The sequence below is a fragment of the Callithrix jacchus genome, chromosome 4 (assembly GCF_049354715.1).
Source record: "Callithrix jacchus isolate 240 chromosome 4, calJac240_pri, whole genome shotgun sequence".
Lineage (NCBI taxonomy): Eukaryota > Metazoa > Chordata > Mammalia > Primates > Cebidae > Callithrix > Callithrix jacchus.
This window is the reverse complement of record NC_133505.1, coordinates 174,086,558-174,110,192: the sequence shown is the minus strand read 5'-3', so window position 1 is coordinate 174,110,192 and position 23,635 is coordinate 174,086,558. Positions and strand designations below refer to the sequence as shown.

General features: G+C 49.5%; 1 long non-coding RNA gene across 1 annotated transcript; it reads right to left on the bottom strand.

Annotated features, from left to right (window-relative positions):
• Nucleotides 1-7,984: 7,984 nt before the first annotated feature.
• LOC103792727 (uncharacterized) lies at nt 7,985-9,268 on the bottom strand. Its single transcript, XR_004742217.3, has 2 exons — nt 9,086-9,268; nt 7,985-8,529 (listed from the first exon to the last, which is right to left on the bottom strand). It is a non-coding gene; the product is annotated as an uncharacterized LOC103792727 (long non-coding RNA).
• Between the last annotated feature and the right edge of the window lie 14,367 nt (nt 9,269-23,635).

Below are 23,635 nucleotides of genomic sequence, written 5' to 3'. Positions count from 1 at the left end.
AAGGTTGGGCTTCTGCAGACACATGCCACCCACCCTACAGCTCTCTCTGCTCAGGACCCTGGGGGGAACCTGTGGGCTCCGGCCATTGTTTGGGGCCATGTTATAAGAAGCAGGGCTGGGAACCTTTGGGTCCCAATTAAAACGCAGGGCTGGTGTTCTTCATACTCCATAGTTCATCTCTGCAGCCACGGCACAAACTGAGCCAACAGGGGACACTCAAACCGCCCTGGTTCCTGAGGGGTGCCATGGGGTGAACACAGCCTGGGCCATGAACCTTTATTCCTCACTGGGAAATCTCTCCCTTTTCCTTAACTTCCTAAGTCTAGAGTCCCCAAGCACAATTCCCGTCTCCCCGAGGGAGCGCTTGCTCACCTGGACACCTGCTTTCCGTGTCGAAGCTCGTCCTCCACTCTCAGCAAAGCCACTTCTTTGGTGGGTGTGGGCAGGGTGGAGGCTGAGCGGCTGGAGCAAGCCCGGAGCCCAGCCGCCTCCGTACGTTACCACACTAACTGCCCCTGTGACCAAGACACCCGTGCAGCTCACAGGGATTTGTTCGTCGTCTTTCACGCCTGTTTTGAAAACATATTTAATGAAAGGTTTTCACTTAATCCCAGATCCATTTATTGTAGCTCAGATTTTGAATGAAAGTATGGACAGAAATGATCCCCATCTTTCAGTGACTTGCAAATCCCTTGTTTTGGAAGATGGTTGGATTGGCTCCGACCACCTTTCTGAGGCACTTAAGGAGCTTAGCCACATTTGTTCACAGAACTTTTCCCTTAACTGCTGCTCTTCAAACTCTTACCCTCCCCCAAGGTTCTGTTCCCCCTCCTCTTCAGGCTTTAAAACAGGAAGCAGAACTCGCTTCTGAGATTCCCTACTGACTTTAAGGACAGTTACTCTCACAGCAGGGAAGAGACATTTAACGAGGTTATTCCATGTTGGACTACTTCATGCAGAAGCAGAATGTGAGTGGTGAAAGTGGCACGAGCTGACCTTCTTCCCTTTAGGCCTGGTTCACCGGCCCCTCCCTTGCCCCACGAGCTGACCTTCTTCCCTTTAGGCCTGGTTAACCGGCCCCTCCCTTGACCCACTCGTGACGTTTGGACCTCAGGTCTGCTCTGCAGGCTTTGACTTGGTGACTGAGCTTGCAGTTAGTTGCCAGTTGGAGAAATACACAGTGAGATCTTTGTTTATCTGCAGTTCCAGTTACGAGCATAGTGGAAGGGCAGACCCACGCAGGCCCAGAGTCACATCTCTGCCCTAAGTCACACCTTTCGGTTTTATCTGCTCAATATCTTTTCCTTCTCTTTTTTTTTTTTTTTTTTTTTTTTTTTTGAGACAGTCTCACTCCGTCACCAGGAGCCAGGCTGGAGTGCAATGGCGCGATCTCGGCTCACCGCAACCTCCGCCTCCCGGGTTCAAGCAATTCTCCTGCCTCAGCCTCTCGGGTAGCTGGGACTACAGGCACACGCCACTACACCCAGCTAATTTTTTTGTATTTTTAGTAGAGACGGGGTTTCGCCACGTTGGCCAGGATGGTCTCGATCTCTTGACCTCGTGATCCGCCCACCTCGGCCTCCCAAAGTGCTGGGATTACAGGCGTGAGCCACCGCGCCCAGCCTCCATTCCTTCTTATTTTGTCTCTTTGCATTTTGCTAGGAGGAGCCAATCTTCCCCACTGAGTAGGCAACAAGATGATGCAGTAGGAATTTTGATTGTCACCAAGATTCAGTAGGTGCCACTTTCCAAACTGAGAAGAGAGGCCACAGTGACTTCATTTCTCACAAAGGATTACAGCCTGCAAGGTGGCCATGCTGAAGCCCGGGAAGCAGCCATTGTTTTAATCTTGCTTGTCTTGAGAGCAGTGCCTGTGCTGCTGCTGGAGAAAAATACAATCCTGGTGGCAGTTAGAACACAGCGCACTTTGTAAGTGTCGGGTGTGTGACTTAACCCTCGCCTGGCATGGCCTAGGGACTGTTTCTAATTTGCTATCTGAGCACCACAAAAGGTCTGCACGTCAGTCCCATATCTCTATTTTAACATTAGTACCCGGCCATTGCTGTGTCCAATAACCGAAAGGGAGGGACACGACGAGGCACGTCTGACCCCCTGTCCCATCATGGCCAGGAACTCAGTTTCTAAGGCTTCTCTGGGGTCCCCCCGGCCAAGAGGGAATCTGTTCAGTCAGTTGGAGGGCTTAGAATTTTATTTTTAGTTTACATGTGGGCTTATCCCACAGGGTATTCAGAACTCACATGGCATGAATACTTGTCAAACAGGTCAGCGTGAGACTACTGCGTGAACTAAGAATCATTCCACAAATGCCACTCATCATGGGTGCATTTTCACACCGTGCGCTGATAACCATCAGTGCCCCTTGACTGAATGAATGCGTATTAACCCCTGCATCCTTGGATTCAGTCTGCCTAGCAGTGAGGACGACCTCAGGTGGTGGGGGCCCTCTTGGGTGTCTGGAGTCAGGCTTGGCAACAGTGGCGTGAACCTTCAGGAGGGTTTACCTGGATGAGTAGGAAGGATTGTGTGGTGCTTGGGGAGAGTTAAAGTCAGGACATGGCTTGAGGTCTGCCCTAGAGACAGGCATCCTGGCCTGACCTCAAAAGCCCCTGCCTGGGCCCCATGGAAAGGGGCTGCAGGAGGAAGCAGGCCTGTGAGGGACTCTGAGCCCCAACCCCGTGGAGATGGGGGCGTTTTCCCAACTTCAACATGGAACACGTGCAGCCTCCACAAGCAAAGTCCCACGGCCTGCAGATTCCCTGCTCCTGTGGCCATGCAGTCTGGCAGACATCCACAGACATACCTCGTGGCCAGCACTTGGGCACAAAGGCTCTGGAAACAAACCCCGGGCAGATGTGCCCTTTAGAAGCTGCGGACGCCAACAGGGGAGGGACTGTCAGTGAGCTCAGAGGAGGCTCCCGGAAAGACTTTCCAGAAACTCGGGTGACCCTGAATCAGGGTGACCATCAGTGGCAGATGGAGACGTGGTTGCCTGAGTCACAGTGCCACCGGCTGTGTCCCTGGGACCCCAGCTCACGGGGGCATCCAGGTGGCTGCCATTTCTCTTGCTGTTGCTCTTGTTGTTAACCACCCTTGTCTTCTCCAGCCCAGCTCCAGTCCACAGCTTCCACACCCCAACATGTTCTAGGGAGGATCTCCTCAATGCAAGTGTTTGGGCCCAATGCAGGGATGTGGAAGGCAAGTGCTGCCTGGGGCATCCCTGCCACTCCCACACCCCGTGGGAAGGTGTAGTGCGGCCTTCTCTCCATCGCCAGTTCACTGGCAACTCAACATGCTGAGTGTCCACTATGCACCAAGAATTGCACAGGTTCTGAACACAAGGAACCGTGCCATGAAGTATAAGCAGTGAGAGCCGACGGCTGCAGGGACGCACCATGCCGTGCTGGCCTTGGAGCAGAGCTCCGTGCCCCAGAGGGCATCTGCTTAGATGTCTCACTTTCCACTTTCAGGATATGGGACACTGATTCTTCTTGTCCTGGCCTCTTCAGTTCCCGGGGATCCTCACTGTCCAGCCCAGGTTTCTGTGTGTTGAATCTCCATAGAGAAAGATTTATTTTTCTCACAGGATGTCAGCGTTCTCGGGCTGTACCCAACGCCACCAGCATCCCATCAAAAACCCACAGGGATGTGTCTGCCTTTATCAAGGGATGTCCCCCTGCAGTGGCCCCTAATAAGCGTCGACAGTCAGCTGAGCTGGTGGAGCTGGTGGATCTTTACTCAGCGATTAGTAAACAGACCCTAAAGACCTGCTTCAATTTCCATAGAAATGGTGGGACTGGAAGCGAGGTGTCTTTATTTCTGAAAAACCCGTGTATTCCTGGCTCTCCACAGGTCTTTGTGTGTTAGTTTCCTCTCTATCCACCTGAAGGTTGCTGACCCAGCTTATAGTAGGCATGCCTGCCAGGTAACCCCAGACGCCAGTGGCGATCGCCCTTCTGCGTGTGGATTGGTATGGAGGGGCCTTTTTCTGACCAGCTCGTGGACATGCTGGTTGCGGAGCTCAGCAGAGTGTGTGATATTATCCATCACAGAGCCACGGCTGTGTTTCTAATAGAGCACGCGAGTTTGGAAACACCATCTGTGCCGCTAAGTTCGCAGTCCTCGGGCCCTTATGTTCTATTAATGCTCTTTTCTTCTGTGAATATATATTAGCATGTGTGTGTTTATGTGTATGTGAGTGTGTGTGCATACACACACAGACATGTATTTACTCAGCTTCATCTTCCACTCTTCTGCTACAAAAACGTTGTCCGTTCAGTATCAATAACGAGGACTTTCATGATGTAATCTAGTTTATACGCCCTTTCCCTGAATATATACATGGAGAGGCCCATTCATTTCTTCTGCATGTGGTTCGGTTTCTGAAATGTTAGGGGTGCAGACCACCCTGGAACATTCTAGTGTTTTGAAAGAGGATCAAAGTCAGGCGAATGAAGGATGGGTCAGGCAGTTCCTCCATCCTTCCCTTGGCTGAGCAACCTTCAGTCCCACACAAATTTACTTTTCCAAAGCAGGACAGTTCATGAGGGGTGATGGAAGTGAGGTTCTAAGTCTTGCCCAGAGCCAGTGGCTCGGGGGAGACCCAACCCTCTGCTGCCCACCCTGAGACCTCTCACTGCTTTCCTCATTCCACAGTCCCCCTCCCACCTGGCAAGGCCTCCCTCATCAAGCAGTGCAGCACTCAATGTAATGAAATAATGTTCGGGAGCCCCTGCTCCCTGCCCCTTCAGGGATTCGGGGTGTCCTGGGGGAGGTAGGACATCCTGGGCCGTCTGAAGGGAGCCTGGTGCATGTGAGCTGGTGCTGAAATGATGGGATTTTTCTCTTTCTCTCAAGGCCAAGCAGAGCGCTGCCCCTGCCCCCTTTCTTTCCCAGTGACAGAACAGCTGCGTCGCTCTGTTACATTGCTGAACATTAAGAAAATACAGATCTGCCTGGGAGCTACAGTTGGTATCTCTATGAATTGATGAAATTTGCATGAGGAGAAAGACGATCATCAATAATTAAGTGCTCTAAGTTGTCATCTTCAGAAAGCGTTGAGCAGAAGCAGAAAGGAAATGTGCAGGACTGCGGGTGAGGGGCAGCACGCCACGGTGATCAGAGGGGAAAATGTTCAGAACTAAAAACCCACAAGGAACCTGGAGACATCCTAAAATACCTTACTAAAAACCAGTGGAATGCAAGATCACGCCGGAATTTATTTTTTTAAAAAGCCAATGGAAGATATGTCATAGCTCAAAAACCCAAGTGAAGGTGCAGCTAATTTTTTATAGGGATGTCACACAGCAGAGAAAGCCAGACCCGCAGCTCCCCTGCAGTTGTAAGTTGATACAACGTGCAACACAAATATTGCCAGTACTCCGTCTGTTTCAGGCTTGGTATGCGGTGCTGGTGCTAAATCTGTCACCGAAACCAGCCATGGTTACTGCCCCTGAGAATCTGAGCTGGGGACGAGACGGGCCTTCACGGAATCAAGCAGGTGGGGACCTGCCGGGCACTGGTGGGGCTGGTGCAGCAGGGAGTCCCTGCAGGAATCAAGTGCTGCTGAGATCTGCGTGAGAAGATGAGGGGCCCCCCAGAGAGGGGAGGGGAGACCTGGTAACTGTGATAAAAAGCAGCATCTCCAAACCCTGAGGCAAGCTCATCTGGGCAGAAAGCACCTGCAAAATTAACAGGAAAATGATTTTTCATATGCAGGCAGAATAAAAGCCTTTGGCTTCACAAAGGGAGACGGAAGCTATCCAGGTGTGGCCGAAGTAGACAGGGCAAGTTCTGCTCCCCACGTTCCAGAAAATCTAAGGCACTTCCTGCAAGAAGTAGAGCCCGTGGCCTCTCCTAAGTGTCTGTTGCTCTCAGCAAATACCCCATGAAATTGAAGAGCTGAATGCTTAAACGGGTCCCTGAAGGATCAAGATAAACTCATCGGCAGTAGATTTACAAGGAGCTGAGCTATGAGTGGTAGCTGGAAATTTTCTGGCAGGTGCAGGCTCCTTGCATTGATGCCAGAGGACACACACTTGTCGTTTCAAGAGGAGAGTTTGAGCTCAGAGCACTGGGTTGATTCTGGTGGGGTTCATGACGCCCTGTGGGCACTGGTCTCACTAACTCCCCACCGTCCCGTGGATGTCTTTCTCCTTGTGTACACTTGAGACTCAGCTGACCACATGGGTCTGCTCAGAGAAGAGACTAGAATGTTCACTCATTTAACCAGCACTGCTTCAGGGAGTTTGGGGGCCCGCAGAGTCCACTGCAAAATTGGTGGTTTCTGCCGAAGGTCAGGAGGTTAGCAAGAGGTGGGAGCAGGGTTGGAGGGTAACCAAGTTTAGAAGCTCAATGACACCAAGCCCTCCTAATTTTTTTGGTGTGACCACTATTAATGGAGTGTTTGCTGTGTGCTATGCTGAGTAAGTAATGGCAGGCAAGATGGGCACAGCCTACGTCCTTGTAGCCCTTAAAGTTTAGCATGACATTTATAAACAGAGTCTGAAACTGTCAGAAGGCTAGAGGCAGCTTGTGTATATGACATTATTTCTCTGTTTGTTCTATAGACATGAGTTCCATACGTTGTTGACAGAACTTTGAATGCTTTCCCCTGCAATGCAAAGCTATTTTTCAGATTATAATAATTACCTACCTATGCCACATAAGAATAATTATCTACCTACGGAGACGAGGCAGGGGAATACCAGGTAGAAGAGGGCAGTTCCCGGGCAAAGACCCCACCCTCAAGCCTGGAAATTGCAGCCTTAAATGAGAACAATTATCCCTGTTTTCCCACCCAAATGTTACTTTTTGGCTTACCCCACCCGCTATCCTATGCCTATATAAACCCGGGCCCCAGCTGGCAAAGAGACAAGTGGCTGAACGTTGAGAAGAGAAGACAAAACCAAGCATTGGAGACTACGGATAGATGCTGCTTAGCTTCAGATGGGACAGCTCTGGAGAGGAGCCTGGTTGCAGATGGCCAGGCTTCAGGGAAAGATAACCTTCTTCCCGCTCCATCCCACTTCCAGCTCCCCTTCTGCTGAGAGCCACTTCCAGCACTTAATAAAATCTTCCACATTCATCGTCTTTCACACCATTTGTGTGACCTGATTCTTCCTGGACGCCAGACAAGAATTTGGGAGGCACTGGACGCAGAAACCCACAAAGGCTGCCACACTGCCTCTTCGCTGAGCTGCTGAACACATAAGCCGTCTGTGGATGGCAAAGCTAGAAGAGCATTAGTCATAACACGCCCCTATGTAGAGATGCTGCTGTAGGTCCGGAGCCCAAAATTGCTTGCCTGGGTCCCAGCAGCACTCGCCTGTGTGCTTCCTCTCATGAGAGGTTGACTCCAGCGGGTTTGACTGAGTGAAGTTCATCCCTGCCAGTGCTGAAGTGGCCACTGGACCCGGAGCCTGTGCACCCCAATTCCCACCCTTGAAAGGATCAAGGGAATTATTCAGTCTCACAAGTGCCCTAAAATACACAACTCTTACATTTCCTAAACCACACATACGAAAAACTGGCTCCCTTCGCCTCCTCTTGTGCCCTCTGACTCAGTTAGGGGACGCATCTGTGAGCACCACCTTCCCCGGCTACTCATGGGTTATTTACAATTGCTTCCGTCACCCTGAAGACACCTTCATCTTCCCCACCCACTCTGCCTTCAGACTGCGGTACTGGGGAAAGCGTTTTAGGCCAGGCAGGAGATAATTCATTGGTTTTGTATGTGAAAGCCACGCGAATCCAAAGCGTGACTTGTTTCTCAATATCCATTTCTTGTCTGTCAAGAATGGCCGTGCATTCTGAAACAGACTGTCTCGGGAGGGAATGCAGACATTCAGGGCAGAAACCTGAATCTGAATCTGCAGTGACAACACAGAGAATGAAGCCGGGTGGGGGTGGGGGGACCTCTACCCAGCCGGGTCGGGCGGAGACAGAGGCACAGCTGACAGACACAATGGCTCAATGATTTTTATTTGCATATCAGCAATTTAACAACCTCAAAAAGGAAGCCAGTGAACACTGAACTTCTCACGTCCTCAGAACGTGTTTCCAGCTGTCATCTATACGGTCCCGTGTTGCGGTTTAAAAGTGTGTCCAAACGCTGTGTCACATTTCTCTCCACGTACCCCGTGTACAGATTTCAGGTTTTTGAGGGAGCCTGCCTCCCTGTGAGTTTTGATGACTGCCGTGCTTTCATCAGCCATAGCTGGCTAAACTACAATGACTCAGGGTTTAAAACTAGGTCCGTCTATCAGCAAGCATTTCAAGAAAAGGAAGGCAGAACAGCATCCCCTACCTCGGACGCCTGGCGTCAGCTGTGGGACCCCTCCCAGCTGAAACCCCTCCCTGTTTTGCAGGACAGATGCTCCTTTCCGTATCTCTACCATTGTCAGCCATGACATTTTGCAGGACGGCCTCTCTACTTATCTTTCAAAACGTCTTTTTGTTACACCAAGTTCACCTTCTAGGGCATCTCATTTTCTTCAGATTTTCGGTTGCCTAGGAAGTTAAATAGGGGATTGTTTCAGGAAACGCGAGACGATGTGGGCTGCTGTGTTCTCTGTAAGCCCTTGCCAGGTGGAAGGAGGGGCTGCTTTTTATCTGACAAGAATTTCTGCAGCAGCGGGCAGGCTCATTAAGACTTTTCCCATGCCACATAACAAAAGACGGCTGGGGAAAACACGTGAGTGGCCGGAGCTGCGTGTTCCTTTGTCTCCCTGGCTGGGAAGGCACGGTTAGGAGCAGCCGATTACACTTACTGTGCTTTCCGTGAAAGAAAAGCGTGGCCCCAGGCGCTGACAGAGATACGAGGTTGGTATCCCTCTCAACACCCCGAGTCCTTAGTATTTACATAATGCAGAGTTCAGATTGTCTTAGACCGTCAAGAAGGACAGAATTGAGTCTCTCAGCACAGCACTGTAAATGGAAGTGGCATACCTTCAATTCATAAAATGTCAGCCTCTTGAAATTGTCCTATAGTCCTTAGTCTGTGCAAAGCAGAAAGCAGTCAGGAAAGCTTTTCTACCTGCCATTTCCACCGAGCTTTGCTTCGTACCTGCTGCGAGCTCTCCTTATCTTAGGAAATCCTTTCAGTACGTCGTCCAGCTTCCTGGGTTTGTGAATAGAAGCTGTGGCTCACAGAAAGTCAGGCAGCTCCTTTCAGGAACTGAGTCAGGCCTCGTTCTTTCCACATCTTTCTTCGACCAGCTTTCCACTTCAGCTACCGACATCCCCAGCTGGAGGGAGGCAGGCTCTGCTCTGCTGTGCTGTTGGCAGCTTTTCTCTGTCCCTCTTCTCCAGCCTGTGTGATTAGTGAGCCAGGCACGGGGTGTGGAGGCAAGCAAAGAAAGGGCAGGAAGAAAAGGCCCTTTTTGGAAATTCTATGCTAATGACAACGTCAGTAAAAGCAGAGTTGTCTTTGTTTTTAATTTTTATAATTCAGCAGGAGGCAACTGTGTTTTTTTGATTGTTTGTTTGTTTTTAGACAGAGTCTTGCTCTGTCGCCCAGGCTGGAGTGCAGTGGCTCTGTCTCGGCTCACTGCAACCTCTGCCTCCCAGGTTCTAGCCCTTCTCCTGCCTCAGCCTCCCAAGTGGCTGGGATTATAGGTGTGAGCCACCCTGCCTGGCTAATTATTGCATTTTTAGTAGAGATGGGGTTTCTCCATGTTGGCCAGTCTGGTCTCAAACTCCTGACCTCAAGCGATCCACCTGCCTCAACCTCCCAAAGTGCGGGGATTGGAGCCACCGCGCCCCGCCAGCCCTGCCCTTTACAGTAGGACCTCTGCCTTCTGATTGGGTGTTGAAGGCCAGTCCTTAAAACCCTTGCTGTTCTCCAGAATTATCTGTGGGGCTTCAAAAAGATTTCCGGGTTCCTGATTATTCAAGACCCAGAGGATTAAAATCTCCAGACGTGTGCAGAGGACATTGACTAGCACACATGCATGTGCACGTGTGTGGTGCTTACCGGGGGCCATAGGGGGACTGCATTGAGTATACACATCAATGTCAGAAGAATTAGTATGTTAATAATACTGACCAATTCAACCCATGGACTCACTCTGCATTTCACTGATCTAAGTCCTCTGTAATGTTTCTCATCAGTGTATTATATTTGCAGTGTAGTTTCCAGGCCTTACACTTATTTTGTTAATTTTCTCCCTAAGCACGCCTTTTACGCTATTGTAAAAGTTTTTTTTTTTTTTTTCTTTTTCTTTTTCTTTTTTTGAGACAAAGTCTCATTCTGTCACCCAGGCTAGAATATGGTATGATCTTGGCTCACTGCAACCTCCATCTCCCGGGTGCAAATGATTCTCCTGCCTTAGTATCCCGAGTAGCTGGAATTACAGGCGCCTGCCATCATTGCTGGCTGATTTTTGTATTTTTAGTAGAGACAGGGTTTTCCACGATGGTCAGGCTGGTCTCAAACTCCTGACTGCAGGTGATCTGCCTGCCTCAGCCTTCCAAAGTGCTGGGATTACAGGTGTTAGCCACTGCGGCCAGTCAGTAAAAGTTCTTATTTTTAATTTCATTTCTGATATTTGCATTGCTCGCATGTGGACATAGGAAGGGCTTTTGTTATATTGGCCTTGCAGCCTACAAACTTGCTCAATTACTATCTAATTAGGAATTAAAAAAAAAAAGTAAAAAGCTACTAGATAGCAGTTCCTTAGCATTTTCTATATACGTTGTCCTGTCATTTGCAAATGAAGATAGATTTTCTTCTGCCTCTCCCATTTGTGCACCTTCTAGTTCTTTTCTTGGCTTATTTCACTGGCGGATACAATGTTGAACAGAAGAGGGGAGAGCACACATCTAACCCTGCTCGGCCTTAGGGAAAGCGAGCTGAGTCTTTCAGTATCAGGTACCATACTAGCCACAGGTGTGGCCTAGATGCTCTTTATCCAGTTAACGTTCTTTTTATTTCTAGTTTGCTGAGATGTTTTATTTAATCATGGATGTTAAATGAGTTTTTCTAGACATGTTGAGATGATTTTTTCTTATGTTAGTATGAAAGGTATTTGCTTTTCCTAGATTAGACCAAATTTGTGGTTCAGGAGGAAAACCCCCGACCATTGTCCGAATTTCCTCGAGCTGCTGTACCAGAGTAACAGAAACAAACATCAGAATCAAATCCTCCACTGGGCTGGAGGCCAGGGCTCTACCTCCGGGTGAGGGGGCCTCACCCCCTGAAGGCTCTGCGAGAGCCTTTCTTTCCTCTTCCAGTTCTGGCAGCCTCTGGCCGTCCGTGACATTTCCCTGGTTGGTGGACACGTGGTGTCTGCGTCTCTGAATGGCTTTCTCCTTCCTGTATCTGTTTCCTTCGTATTGGATTTTTGTAATTTCCTTTGTGTGGTGAGCTGAATGGTGGCTCTGAAGAAATGCCCACAGTCAATTCCTGGAACCCGTGACTGTGACCTTATGTGATAGAAAGATGTGGTTAGATTAAAGATCTTGTAAGGAGTCAGCCCAGATTCTCCTGGTGGACCCTGAACACCATCACACAGATCCTTAGAAGAGGGAGGCGGAGGGAGTGTGACCACAGATGCACAGAGGAGAGGGTGATGAGGGGACGGAGACTGAGACTGCAGTGCTGGGGCCGCAAGCCAAGGGCTGTCTAGAGCTACAGAGCCTGGAAGGGCCAAGGCATAGAGTCTCCCCAGAGTCTCTGAGGGCAGCACCTCGTTTCTGTCCTGTAAAACCGATAGTGTACTTCTGGCCTCCAGAACTATGAGAGAGAACGTTCTGTGGTTTTAAGCCACCCAGGCTGTGGCACTTTCTATGTCCACCTGGGAAGCAAATCTACTTTGTATTGATCAGCGTTCTCCAGGGGGACAGAGCTAATAGGATACAGGTACACAAGAAAGGGAGTTGATGAATAGAATTGGCCGACACAGTCACAGGGCGAAGTCCCACAATAGGCCATCTGCAAGCTGAGGAAGGAAGCAGCAGAGGCTCAGTCTCAATCCAGAAGCCTCCAAGGCAAGGAAGTCAGCAATGCAGCTTTCAGTGTGTGGCTGGCAGCCTGAGAGCCCCCAGCAAACCACTGGTCTAAGAGTCTCACGGCCAAAGAACCTGCAGTCTGATGTCCAAGGGTGGGAGGAGCGCACGGGAGCCTGCTCTGTCCTAGCCGAGCTGGCAGCCGATTGGAGGGTGCCCAGCCACGTGAGAATGGGTATTCCTCTCCCAAATCCAGACTCAAATATCAGCCCCTCTGCAACACCCTCACAGACACACCCAGGAACAAGGCTTCTCCAGCCATCTGGGCATCCTCCATCCGGTCGAGGCGACACCTAATATTAACCCTCACAACACTGTAATATGTTTTGGTCCATGATTTGTTTAGAGGGGTGTCATTTAGTTTCCAAATATGTAAAGATTTTCCAGCTTTCTTATTACCATGGACTTTTAAATTAATTCTATTGCATTCAGAAAATGTATGATATGTGATTTCTGTTCTTTTAGCTCTATTGAGTCTTGTTTCCTGGCTCAGAATGTGGTGTACTTTGACCAGTGTTCCATCAGAACATAATTACGGCCCGCGTGTGTGGGACGGAATGATCTAGCAATGTCAAGTAGATCAAGCTGGGCTTTAGTGTTTTCAAGCCTTCTGTGCTCTTACTGACTTTCTGCCTAGCAGTTTCTGACGGGAATGCAGAAGGGTATGACTGTAATTGTGGATTTATTTCATCTTTCAGGTGTCAGTTTTTCTCACATAATTCAAGCTCTTTCATCAGACACAACTGTTTTTAGTATACTTGGTACTCCCCAGCGTTCCCAGGATTACTGTTTGCAGTTTTTCTCCATCTTTTCTCTTCCACCTCATTTCTACCTGTATACACAAAGGTCATCTCTGACACACACTACAGAGGTGGGCCCCAGGGCTTCACCCATTCTCACAAGTTTGCCTTCTGACAGGAGTCTTTAGACCACTAATTTCATGCAAATCAGCAGCACAGCAGATTTAAGTCTTTCGTGCTATTTGCTTTTATTCATAGCATTTCTCAGGGTTTTTGGAAGTAAAAATGTTGGGGATGCTTTTTAGTTTCTTAATCTCTTTTTTCAGCAGGCCACGGATTTCCTTCCCCTGGATGTGAAGTCAGGTGTGTGAGAAGCTCACTGCTGGGTCCTGGGTCATATTTCTCAAAGTATTTCCTATTAGTACCTGGGATAGTAAAAGGGTTTATTAAAAAAAATAGCTATCTGCTAAAAATAATTTGAGGAAAATGGTGGGTTAAAGATAGTTTAGGCTGGGTCTGGTAGCTCACACTTGTAATCCTAGCACTTTGGGAGGACGAGACAGGAGGACGGCTTGAGCTCAGGAGTTCAAGATTAGCCTGGGCAATAAGGTGAAATGCTGTGTCTACCAAAAATACAAACAATTAGCTGGGCATGGTGGCATGCTACTCGGGAGAGTGAGGTGAGAGGATTGCTTGAGTCCAGGAGGCGGAGGTTGCAGTGAGCCGAGATTGCGCCACTGCACTCCAGCCTGGGTGACAGAGCCAGACCCTTTCTCAAAAAAAAACAAACAAAAACAAAACAAACTAACAAAAACAGATAACTTAAAAAATACTTTAGTTTTTGTGTACAGGTTTGTTTTCAACTCTGGACTCTGGAGGTCTCAACATACTTATGCACACTTAAGTACATTTCCCTACTTTGATTTGATGATTGAATGCTGTTTTCAAGGCACTCCTGGCACTCATGGCTTGTGGAAAGTGTTTTAGGAAATTCTGCTTTATGGTTTTCTTGCATGCATTCGATTCTCTTCTTACAGTAGAGTCCAACCACAAAGGATCTGAACAGCCTCTTCCCAGGGTGTCGTTCTTGGAATGACGGGAGGCCAGCAGTGTGGAGGCCCAGCATCTCCAGGCAAAAGCTGCAATTTCTGAAGGGACTGGAATGCAAGGTGCAGAGTGGCCTAGTTTAAGGGACAAGCACATCACATCTAACACCGAATAGTTATGAATTTAAACTAGTTTCTTTGAAATATTCTTTCATGGTCTACTTTTATTAAAATGTGTACCAGAAAATCTCTTCCTGGTCACTAAACCAGTTGAATGCTTGAAAGAGGGGGAATGTTCCCAGCTTTTGTGTAAAAGGCAATGAAGGCCTGAAGGTGATCAACACAAGATTGTGTAATGGCAGCTTGCAGGTGTGTTTCGCTTGCCTGAAAAGAGCTTCGCATTTAAAAATCAATCACAAAGAAACATTATCGATCGTCAAACATGGAAGTATGGAGAGGTTTCAGGTAGAAATCTGGATTCCAGGGTTCTCTCTGCAGACACACGCAGCAGGCTCCCTCCAAGCACACAGCAGCCTGTGGTCTGCACAGGCCCTGTGTGGGCTGCACACCCTCTGCTCGCTGCGCTGCTCCTGGACCCCTCCTGGCCCCATAGGGCCTTGAATGTGTGACTGCTGAACGACCAGGTTTTGTTGTTACCATTGCTGTTCCCTTGATGAGTGAATAGCCACCATCCCCCCTCCTGTGCCCACCGAGGCCCTGGTGCCAATGGCATGGGCCCTGAGAGTCACTGTCTTCCATGGCAAGTTGGTTCCCTAGGGATGTGTGACAAGCAACAGCAGATGTAGTGGCTTCGGGAAGAGCAGGGTTATTCTCTCAAGGTTTACTGTGGGTCAGGAGTTTGGGCACAGCTCAACAGGGCCCTGTGCTCAGGGCTCACCAGCCTGCAATTGAGGTTAGGCAGGCTGCTGTGTTCCTTTCCGGGTTGGGGTCCTCTTTCAAGCTCACCAATTCTTGCCAGAATTCAGTTTGTCATGGAGAGGACTGGGGCCCCTCTTTCTTGCTGGCTCCCAGCGGGAGGCCGCTCTCAGCGTGTAGAGGCTGCAGCTGCAGAAGTGCAGTGTGGCTGAGCAAATGCATTTGATGGGTCTGTGATGTGCCATTACAGCAGTTTCCCATCCTGATCAATATCCCCAAAGCCCCACCCTACGGTCTCTGCCACCACCACCTCCATCCACACTCTGCACAGACTTGTTCCTGCAAAGACCTGAAAATACCACCCAACAGATGAAGGGTTTTTGTTATTTCAAACAAAAAATACCTTTAGCAATCAAAATTGAAACCAAATAAAGGGAAGGGAGATTTTCAGGTCTTCAGGTGTGAGAAAGGGATATTCTGTCCATGACACCAGAGCAAGTTAACATGGAGAGAGGATGGCAGATCAGAGAAGAGCCCCGAGATGAAAACCGGTGATCACTAAGTACCACGCTGCATCGAGGCACACAGCTGTGCTCTTCACAGTGCAACCCTAACCAGCAATGAGGATGGCAGTTCTTGGCTACGTGCAACTGCGTGAATAAATTTCACAGGCAGAAGGTGCCATCGAAGCCAGACACACAGGCACAGACACTGCAGGGTTCCAGACATGAAGTCCAGTACAGACAAAAAAATTCTACGCTTCTAGAAAGTGGAGGCCTCTGGTTAAAAGGGGATGAGAAGGCTTCTAAGATGTTGGCGATGTTCTGTTTCTGATCTCGGTGCTGGTTACTGGGGTGTGAAAATCAGCCAGATGTCCCTCACCGTATGTGAGGGTTCTTGGGAATGTCGTGCTTTCACTGGAAAACTAAGGAAACACTGGAATAGTATTTCATGCAGGTTGAGTGTCTGTAATCCAAAAATCCAAAATCTGACAGGCTCCAAAACCTGAAACACCAATGGGATGCTCAAAGGAAATGCTCACTGGGGCATTTTGGATTTCGGGTTTTTGGAGTAGTGATGCTCAACCGGTAGGTATAAAATCCCCCCCAGCCGCCAACAAACGAAATCTGAAACACTTCCGGTCCCAACCAGTAAGTACAAAATCCGCCCCCCCCCCAAACAACGAAATCTGAAACACTCCTGGTCCCAAGCATTTCCGATAAAAGAGACTCAATCTGCTTTGCATGAGTGCATTTGGCTAATTATAACAAAACCACAAGAAAGTCCCTAAGATTGTGCAGGGAAAGAGTACAAAGATAAAATTTATGTAAACTCTAAGCCCAGAAGTCACAAATCTATAAAGTTTTAATTCTAAGAGACGACAATAGAGGCGAAAAAAGAGAAGCATTAATAAAATAAATATTGGAGAAAACTTTCCAGATAAAACAACTTTTTTCAAAATGAAAGGTGCATTTTCATTATTTTTATTATAAATTATAATCATTCATGCTTAAAATAATCAAGTCACATAGATAGCGGCTGGGCACAGAGACTCAGACTTGTAATCCCAGCACAGTGAGAGGCCAAGGTGGGAGGATCACTTGAACCCAGGAATTTCAGACCAGCCTGGGTAGCACAGTGAGACCTGTCTCTACAAAAAATAAAATAAAATAACAAAAACTAGCCAGCCATGGAGGCACGTACCTGCAATCCCAGCTACTCAGGAGCCTGAAGCTGGAGAATTGTTTGAGCCCAAGAGTTTGAGGCTGCAGTGAGCTGAGATCCTACCAGTGCATTCCAGCCCGCGCAACAGAGTGAGACTCTGTCTCTAAAACAAACCAAAACAAAAAACCAAACACCCCCCCACACACACACACGCCACACACACGCCACACATACCCCTACACACACCCCCCCACACACACACCCCACACATACCCCTACACACACCCCCACACACACGCCACACACACACACCCCTACACACACACCCCCACACACACACCACACATACCCCTACACACACACACCACACATACCCCTACACACACCCCCACACACACACACCCCACACATACCCCTACACACACCCACACACACACACGCCACACACACACACCACACACACCCCTACACACACACCCACACACACACCCCACACATACCCCTACACACACCCACACACACACCACACACACCCCTAAACACACACCCCTAAACACACACCCACACACACACCACACATACCCCTACACACACACCCACACACACACCACACACACCCCTAAACACACACCCACACACACACACCACACATACCCCTACACACACACCCCCACACACACACCACACATACCCCTACACACACCCACACACACACCCCACACATACCCCTACACACACCCACACACACACACCACACACACCCCTAAACACACACCCACACACACACCACACACATACATACCATGCACACACACACGACACACACAGACACACCACACGCACACCACATGCATACCACACACACACACACACACACACACCACACACACACACAGACACACACACGTAAAGGTCAGCTCTCCTAACCCTATAGCCACCATCATCCCCAATGCTGAAGGTAACCACTGTTTCTATCTTCATTTCCAGATATTTTGCACACATATAAATATGGCACATTCCATCTTAAATAGTATCATGCTGTATCTGCTGCTCGGCAACCTCCTTTTTCCTGTAAACAATATGCTGTGTGTCCCTTTCCTAACCGTTTATACAGATTCCTCTCATTACACTTGATGATTGTGTTATGAATTAATCAAAGCTATTGTAAATATCAAAAAATCTACTCAATACAGTTTAACATTAAAAGGGGGTCTACTGATGCTTTTAACTAGAAATGTCAAAAATACATTTCTTGCTTCAGATGTGACTGGATCCCTGTGATCAACTGAGGTTGTTAGAGGGACTCAAATGAGGCTGTTAGAGCTCTCTTCCTCTCTTCCTTCCCCTTGCCCTTCCTTTCCTGTTACGAGCTAAACATTTGTGTCCCTCTCCTTCTTCATTTGTTGAAGTCCCAATCCCAGTGTGATGGTATCTGGTGGGAGGCCTTTGGGAGATAATTACGTTTAGATGAGTGAGAAGGGTGGACCTTCACGACGGGATAAGTGCCCTTGTGAGAAAAGGCTCCGGAGATAGCTGTCGGAGTGAATTCATATGACACTTTTTATGCTGTTCGTGTTTCTAAGGGCATGATGCTGGCATCTGGTGAGGCCTTCATGCTGTGTCAGGCTGTGGCAGAAAATGGAGGGCCGAGGGAGTGCAAAGGAGGGGGCTGAACTCATCTTTCCATGGGGAACCCACTCCCACGATACTCCAAAGATAACCAGCATTTATCCATTCACGAAGGCCGAGTTTTCATGGCCTGATCACCTCTTAAAGATCCCCTTGCTCAACACTGCAGCACTGGGGATTAAGTTTCAAACACACAAAATGTGGCAGAGACATTCAAAGCGTGGCAAGCACTTGGTGGACAGGGCCATCTACAAGCCACGAGGAGCACCAGGGTCCAAACTGGCGGGCATGTTGGCCTCAGACTTCCAGTCTCTAGAACCACGAGAAAATAAATGTATGCTGTTTACGCCACCCAGTCCGTGGCATTTAGTTACAACAGCTTGAGATGACACACACTCCCCTCTTCCTGACCTTTTCCTTGTTATTCTCCTTCCCCTTCTCTGCACTCCCCTCTATTCTCCTTCCCTCCTTCTTTATACCAGTCTCATTCTTGCCTATAGCAGACAGGATTCCTTCACCTCTCAGAGGAGGTGACCGCTAGCCTTCCAGCATTCCCAATCCGCAGCCTTCAAATTGTGTAACCCAAAAAGCAAAGTCTTCTTCCCTTTTCTTTAAAATAACATTCAGGAAAAGCCTCCTGGGTCCTTACCTTGCAATACATGCCTACCCCAGGCCCAAACCTATATCCAGGAGGGGTAGGGAGTGACTGCCCGTCCCCGGTACCACACACTTCTTCCTAGGAGCCACGACACAGAGACCTAGGGCCAGCAGCACAGCAGACTCAGACACAGGGGCCGGGAAGGGCACCTCCCTGCAGGAGAGGAAGTGCCGGGAGACTGAGGCAGCAGATGGACACTTCTTACTGGTCTGTGGCTACTTGAGTTTCTTGCTGACACAGACAAGACCATAGCAAGTGTGGATGCACGTGGCTGTGCAGATGTCTGGGGGATGGCGGTGCCTCAGAAATCTGTGCTGGCGGCCCCAGAACACCAGGGCGCTGGGGCACCCAGCTTTGTTACCTACTCACTCCGCAACCTTTGGCAAGCTGCTCAGTGTCCTCATGGCTCACTTTCCTTCTGTGAGGTGGTGGCAATAGCCACCTTCTGTCCCTCGACTGAGGAGCAGTGGAGAACACTAAATGAGGAGTGAATCCGGGGGTGCAATGGCTGTGGCGTACTCATAACTGTTACCGCTGGTGACATGGGAATGCTTCCCGGCCCTCCTAGACCAGCGAATCCTGTGCTTATGAACATCTGGCGGAGCTCATGCTGCTCAGAACATATTTTTGAAAAAGCTGGGAAGTGGAAAAAGAAATTTTGGAGCTGAATTATATGTCTTTGGGGAGTTTTTAGTTTTGGTGTGGGTGGTATGTTTCATAAATTTTTTGAAAATTTTGTTTTGTATTTTGAAAAAGTTTATGGTGATAAAATATCTTTCACAAGCAAAGTTGAACAATAGTTAGGCTGAGTGTAAACCTCTAATATCTCCACGTTCTCCCTTGAAACCTCTATAATCACTGCTTTCTAAATTTAATGGTGCAGTGAGGACGCCCATGTGAGTCTGACTACCTTTCCTCTGAAAGTTACCTCACTCCCACTGGAGGACTGTAGTATCTTCTTCAACGTGGCATGAAGCGTTTGCCAGTTTGCACCTGTACGCACATCGTTGCCCAATATTCCCCTCAGCCTTTGAAGTGGAGACCCGAGTCCGACCTCAGTGTAGGCACATTCTCCCGTATCATGCGTCTGGCGGTCACCTCTCCAGTCTCTGCACGTGACCTGTTAAACTATCGCTGTATTTGTGCTTTGTAACGAGCCGCCCAAACTCAGTGGCCTGGGACCATAAGCATGAGCCACCATGCTCAGGGCAGTACAGCCTCAGGCTGCAGGGCTGCAGGTCAGCAGGGAGACTGCCCCTGTGTCTCTCCTCCTGTGACCATGTCCACTTCACATCAGTGGGAGACATTCAAGAGCAGTGAGTAGAAACGTGAGACATCTAAGGCCTGGCCTCAGAACTGGCCACTCACCTCCACCTGTACTTAGGTGGCCAAAGCAAGTCATACAGCCAAAATCTACACCAGTGGGTCCAGAAATATACTCTGACTCTCGTAAAGGAAAGCCCGCAGCCACACGGCTTAGCATGCGGGTAGAGGGAGGGGTGAGGGGCTGGAACAGAAAGGCAGTGTGCCGACACGGTCAGCGGGTGTCCTGGTTAATGTCCCACATCACTCTCACTCTTGATATCCTCTCTCTCTCCTCTCTGTCTCCCACCCTCAGCATCTTAATTTTGAATGAATCATCCATGGTAGTTGCTATGGTTTGAATGATCCCTCCAGCACTCATGCTGAAACGTAACCCTCAACATGGCAGAACTGAGAGGTGGGGCCTTCAGGAGGTGACCGCATCAGGGGGCTATGCTCTCAAGAAGGGATTAATTCATAAATGAACAGATTAATGGGCTCCCATGGGAATGGAACTGGCGTGCTGATAAGAAGGGGAAGAGAGCCCTGAGCCAGCATGCTTGTATGCTCAGCCCCTCGCCATGTGATGCCCTGCATGACCTCAGGACCAGGTAGAGATGACTACCAGCAAGATGGACTTCACCAGATGCAGTCTCTCAACCTTGGACTTCACAGCCTCCATAACTGTAAGAAACAAATTCCTTTTCCTTATAGACTAACATAGATTACCCTGTTTTAGGGATTGTGTTATAAGCAACAGAAAACAGACTAAAACAGTAGTCTTCTAATTTAATAATTTGTTTTTAAGTATAAAAGCAGGAATAATAATAACCTATGAACTAGAGAGGACTGTTAGCTCTACAGATTATGAAAACAAATAAAAATTACACGTGCAAAGTCAGATTGTCAACTGTCTCCATAGTTTGAGGAAATAGGCTCCCTCCTTTTCTGCTGGTGGAAGTGTGAGCTGCCATAGGTTTCAGGGCATAGCTGAGTCAGCCCCATAGGAGGACTGATACCCTTTTTCCCCAGTGCCTCCTGCCTCCTCCCTTTAATAGCTGTCCCCCTAGTCCGTGCCTCTGACTAGTGCTGAGGCTTTTCAGTCCAGTATGCCAACCTGTGAACCTCTACTTGTATGCTGAAACCGAGCTGTCGCATGAGGTTGCCACCGGCAGCCAAGCACGGCCATTGGGCACTTGAATTGGGTCAGTCCAAGCTGAGCTAAACTGCAGGAGTGAAATGCACAGTGTGGGTCTGGAAGACTTAACAGTAATAGTAAAGCACCTCATCTGTAAGTTTTCCAATAATTACGCATAGACATGATGATGTCAGGTAACATTAAATATGCCATTAAAATTAATTTTGGGTGTTTCTTTTTACCTTTTAATGTGACTCCTACAAAATGTAACATGTAGACGCGGCTTGCGCTCTGTACATACATACAGCCGCCCACGACCCTCTTACATCTTTTAGGGTTAGAGAAGGCTACTCTGGGAATTTTTGTTCTGTTTTATTTTTAACAAATAAGGTAATTACATTGTGCTTATCTACTCGACCTTTCCCTGCGGTTGTGTCTTACTCTCTTTTATGATGATGCGTTTATCTTTATCTTTTGTTTACTTTAAGTGGAGACGGGAAACAAGCCTGTAAACAGGAATAGTTTGTGCCTCAAAGAAGGAAGCCCAGAAGCTGAACAGACGCTCTAAGTGCTTCCACCAAGGACTTCCTCAGCACAAGAAGTGCCCCTGCTGCCCCGGAATGAGGCCCTCAGTTATGGGGAGGTCCCTCCATGGGGTCCCGCAGCTCCCCCAGGGTCTCACCTCCTAAGAAGACTTTCCAGTGCCAGAGACCCTGGCTGGGAGCTGACTTGTGAGACTCTTTCAGGGATGCAGAGTGTGCCCTGACGGTGCGCAGCACACAGAGGGCTTCCTGATGACAGGGTCGGTGCTGGCCATGCCCTGCGACAGAGAGGAGAAGCTGGGCCAGGGCCCCCAGGAGCCCATCTGAGATGGCTGCAAGGCAAAGCACTGAAATGTTCTATTTCTCAGTGAGGGTTTGGTTCATCGACATTTGCATCCCTGAACCTCCCTTACTAACCTGTCCCCTCACAGTCCTCATCGAAATACATGTCAAGTTGAAAACTCTGGTCATAGGGCAGCAATTCCAGTGACCAGCAAGGCCAGCAGCGTCCAGGCGACTCCTCTGAGCCTGCGTGTCACTGTTGCACTGGGGGCTGACTGTGGCCGGGCCGTCCTGCAGTTGAGGGCAGGAGCTGCGCTGATCCCGCCCCTGCTCAGGCAGTGGTGCCCCAGGAAGGACCTGCACCATTTAGGGCAGGTGTGATGCTGGGTGACAAAAGCCCTAAAGACATTACAAAGCACATTCTTCATGACCAAAATCCCTGGTAGGATGCAGACAAACGGAGGAGGCAAAACGGAGGTCCGCCTGAACCCTGGCTCTCCTCGGAGGCTTTAGAAACTCCGCTGGCTTACAAAGCCTTCACATGGAACCTCTGCTATCACCTGCGTTTCAATCACCCGCTCATTACTTCTTACAAGTGATTCTGGAAAAGGCCAGGATGGACTAGTCTTTGCCTATTTTGTGTGAATTCTAAGCGAGATGAAGGGGAACACAGAGTGAGTTGACCACAGGCCCCATTTGACACGGTCCCACCCAGTGAGACCCGGGCTGGACCTCGCCTTCCTCCTTCTGCTGTTTCCTTGCTTCTGACTCTTTCAAAGCTCTTGGTCTTTAAGGAAACACTCTTCCTAATGCATTGTCCAGTACCCTGACACACGCAGTCAACCAAAACGGAAAAAGGATAAACTCAGGGACCCCTGAGCATAACGTGCACGAAGGATGGAGGGACTTGTCTGATGTCCCCGCTGTGTGACTTGAGGGGACACATTGATGAAAACATGCAGGAGAAGGTCTACAGCCCGTGACACCCCGAGGCCCGTCTACACGGTGGGGAAGGCGCAGGAGTCTGGAGGGGGCCCAGGGCGCCAGCTCGGCTCTCTGCAAGGAGCCCAGTGACAGAAACTAATAAAGCCACTTCGCTTCCATTGCTCAATGCAGCACATTGAGATGCCCCCATCACCCCCGTGTACATGGCAAAGATGAAGTGAGAGCACGGCCAGCATGTAGTCGGGGGAACCTCCACGCTGACGATGGACCCACCCCACGTGCACGGTTAGGTTCCAGCCGCGTCGACCGATGGTCACCGGAGAAGCAGAGCCGCTGGGATACTTCTCCAACCAGCAGGAAAGCCGTGTAGAAAGCGCAGGACCCCGGGAGTTTCGGGAACAGAAGGAGACCTCTAGGGCCGGGTGGATTCAGGGACCCTGCAGGCCGAGGGGTGGGGCCGCCCTGTGTGTGGGGGGCACGAAACCCCAGCTCCTCCCCAGGGGATGCTTCTTTCCAGAGGACTTTAGACAAGAGGCCGCCTGGCCTCGCGGTCAGGGACGCGTAGGTGACCAGGGCAGGAGGCCTGTAGGGGTCGGGGACGAAGAGGAGGCCTGAGGGCAGGCGGAGGGCCAGGGCCCCTGCGGAGGACCCGGTGGAGAAGCCCCAAGAGAACCGCCTGAAACTCCCAACTCTCCCCGGAGGCTTCACCCCCGCGGGGACTCCGGGCACCCCAGCAGGTGAGGGGGAGCCCTGACCCTCACTAGGGGCCCCAGCCAAGCTGCCAG